Source organism: Uloborus diversus, unplaced genomic scaffold (genome assembly GCF_026930045.1).
Source record: "Uloborus diversus isolate 005 unplaced genomic scaffold, Udiv.v.3.1 scaffold_1281, whole genome shotgun sequence".
NCBI classification, from domain to species: domain Eukaryota; kingdom Metazoa; phylum Arthropoda; class Arachnida; order Araneae; family Uloboridae; genus Uloborus; species Uloborus diversus.
In genome coordinates, this window is record NW_026557967.1 from 5,972 (window position 1) to 9,934 (window position 3,963).

The window sequence follows — 3,963 nt, forward strand, 5'->3', positions numbered from 1 at the left end:
ATTAGAGATGAGACGGGCTCAGCCGGGCCTGAGGTGGGCTCGAGCTCTAGAACCGAAAATAAGTTTCGGGCTCAGACTCAAGCTAAGGTATTCAATCGTCAATCTCCAAACAAATTCAAAGCAAATAAACATTTTCCTACTGTGAGAAAATAAAAGGAATGTTTAAATTGGTTCAATCAATGTGAAAATTTAACGAAAAAAAAGAAAAAAAGAAAAAAAACAGAAAATAAATTAATACTTATTTATAGTGTTTTTTTGCAATTACTATTGCAATATGCCATACAGTAATGCATTTGAAGTGGAGCATTTTGAGAAAATTTAGAAACTTCTGTTAATGAAGAACATTTGACATAACATTTTTCATTAACCGAGAGATCATGTCAGACTGTAGAAGGCTCGGTTTTTGATATAAGAAAATTTCTTTTGGGATCGGCCGGACTCGGATTTTGGTCCGAGACAATATCACCCAGACTCGGGTGGGCTCAGTTATAAAATTTTGGGTTCGGGCAGGCCCAGGCTCTCAAAAAGGAGACTGAACTCATCTCTAGTATGCATAATTGTTGGTAACTCATCAGGGCTTTTACACGTAGCCAATAATCATTTTTGGAGTTTACCTTTTGCCCCTAAGCAAAGTTCTTCTCATCTGAGAAAAACTAGAGCAGTCCTACCTCCTCGGATGTTTGAGCTTTTTCAGAAGGGTTTTGGCTCTAGTCAAGCAGTTAACCTTGGTCCTGTCAGAGATAAATTGTATTCTCCGCATCATTTTTGTTTTGTAACGGAGGTCCTTACGAACTGCACGTCCGATAGTAGTCTCATCAAACTGCAGCTCATTAGTGACTGCCCTCATCGATTTCCCAGGGTCCTCATTGCTAGCAGCATGGAACAGTTGACAAATTCTGGTGTCCCGACACTGTCGTTTCCTTAACTGTTACCACATCCCCCCTTGCAGTTCCCAATTCTCTACAAACTTCGTATACAAATAATCGGGCAACCTTCAAGAATGCAGCAATTTTTGAATCGTTCTGCACTGCAGCCAAGAAGACAATAACAGAATGTCCCTTCATTTCCCGAGTAAGAAAGTAAGAATACGGCCCGCCATGTCTATCTCCAACTAAAAAATCTATGTTTCTGTAAAACACAGAAAAAAGTGGCTTCTAGAATGTGTGCCCTTAAATAGCTACCGCACGCGGTACATATTAAATAGTTATGCATGATTTAATTCAGTAATATCAGAATTCTTCAACAACTTCACTCAGTGATTTCTGGTGGAAGCATGCAGTGTTTTGTTCCGTCACTTCAGAAAACAGGACATTTCAAACAAAACTATGTTTATATTTTAAAAACTTCTCACACTGTGATCTACAGAAAAGAAGTACAGTAAAACCTGTAAAGTTGACCACCTGTCTAAGTTGACCGCTTTTGTCAAGAACGGAATTAGTCTTATCTTATGTAATGAAGGAAAACCTCTGTAACTTGACCACCTCTCTATCTTGACCACCTGTCTATCTTGACCACTAATATACACCAGCTTTGGTTTGGAGTATTGTAAAAAACCTTTTGTAAGTCGACCACTAGGCAAAAGCATTAAATGTGCTAAAAGTTTCATCAGTTATGCCTCAAATAAGCAACCAGACCATTTTGGAAAAACCTATGAATATTTATGTTGCAATCGAAAAACATTGGGCTAATGTTAAGTCCCAGAAAATGAGCCAAACTTCAATAAGGAGTTATTTTGTTGAAAAATAGATTACTATGGTTACAAATGTGCAAGAAAAAATCAAATGAAGAATTCAGGGTTCGTACTCAATTTCAGAAATTAAATGAAGGAGTTTTGGAGGAGTTTTGAAGGAGTAAAATGATATTTTGAAGGAGTAATTTTGAGCTATCCTTATAAATTTTGTCACTTTTTTTCAACAGATTTGAACCCCTTTCCCCTTCGTCACACTTTACCTTTCTCCTTCCCTTGTCACATGTCTTATCTTTCATAAACATATTGTTATAATAACTGTGATGTCACTTTTTTGGCACCCTCTCTTTCCCTTGTCACAATTTCTTGAGCCTGTCTCCTCTCAAGGCATGACATCCTTTGTGGATGACTCTTTTTACAATGTAAAAACTGCAATTCACAAAACAATTGCTTTTTTTTAACAAAATCACTTAATATAGTACATCTACTAATGTATTTTTTAATACTTAAGTATTGAACAAACTGACTTTTGCTACTGAGAGTGTGGCGGAGTAAAAAGCAATAATCATAATATTTGTCAAAATAGTCAAGTACCATTTAAGCATGATTTAATTCACTTATGAAATGTCTTAGTCATCATCTAATAATATTTTCACATTCAGCTTTTATGACTTCTATAACCAATTTGTAAATCACATCTTTATGAAAAAAATATATCAAATTACTACATTAAAATCGCTCTTATACCTTCGCCCCTGTGACAAAGTTAAGTTGTCGATCGAAGTATTTTAAATTACTGTCATAAAGGACAATTATGTAGTCTTGAACCAAAAAAGAAGGAGTTTTGAAGGAGTTAAAACCAAAATGAAGGAGTTTGAAGGGCCCTTCAAAAAAATTTCCTAAATGAAGGAGTATTGGAGGTGCTTTGAAGGAGCGTACGAACCCTGGAATTTGAGTCACTTTTGATTTGTTATGAATTTTTAAGAATTGTTAATATCAGTAAGTAGTTTTTCATAAGCAATGAAGCATTTTTTTTAAAAATCAATTCACAGAAATTTTAAATTTGTATGATACGAAAACTGACTTTACGAGTCAGTCTGGTAAATAATCTCTAAAAATATTTAAACAACATTTTCCCTTATTGTTTTAAAATGTTAAACAATGAAAGTGAGTTTAAAGTATTCCAGTTAGTTAAAAAATAAATGCATGGGACAAGAAATGGCAAAAAAAAAAAAGCTTCCATTACTACCCTCTATAAGTTGACCACCTGTCTAAGTTGACCAACAAAGTATTGCACCGCAAGTGGTCAACTTACACAGGTTTCACTGTATTCCTAATATAAAATATGTTATTAAGCTCTTTCCGGTCACCAATTCACAGCGTGAAAGTTACTGAATGAGGAATGGGATCGTTCTTTAACGGGCAATGAGAAAATTTAAAACTTACTTGTTCACATGAGTAATGCTTTATATTGAGGAAGTTCACACTCCAAACTTTTTTACATCTGAGCAGTTCATCTCGTATACCAATAATACAGATAGTTAGGAGAAAGATACGAAATTTTCAAGCAAAACTCTCCGACAAGAGTACTTATTAAACTCAACAAATTAATTTTAAAACTTGACCGCCGAAATCATCCACTGAAAACCAAACAGTAATTCAAATTCATGAACAATCACTTCCTTTTTTGTACAATTGTCATTTGAACTGAATTCATAATTGCACTACACGAGTCAAAATAGAGTTGTTTACACTAAACGTAAACAATCACACTGAAGCAACGTTAAAAGTCGTGAATATGCTTAGCTTAGCACAGTTTCAATGCAACCCTACGAAGGGTTTTCCATTTGCCGGTCAGTTGAGAAAAATAGTTGTTTGGCGATCGAAGGCAGGTAGAAAACGGGGCTGTCACCAAACTGCAAGAGTCGCTGCAGTCTCGCTCAAGACTTTCCTTTCCTTTGAAAAAAAAAAAAGATTTTGAAGCAATATTTTCGAAAACTCATACCTCTTTAATACGATCAACGTTCAAAAACAATTCATTATCCTATCCTCGTTTCTCCCCCTTCCTGGCGAATTTTCGGCGGGGTTACGATAACGTGGTTGCTTTGGCGAGATTGAAAATAAAAAAATGTAGTAGTATTCGACATTTTTGTCAGGTTTTAAAGTTGTTTGATGCCATTTTAAGATGTAGTTCGCCTATTATTTTAAATTTTCATGTCGCCAAACTCCATCAGAACCAAAAGTTGTGACATCTCAACTCTTTTGTTTATAGATAC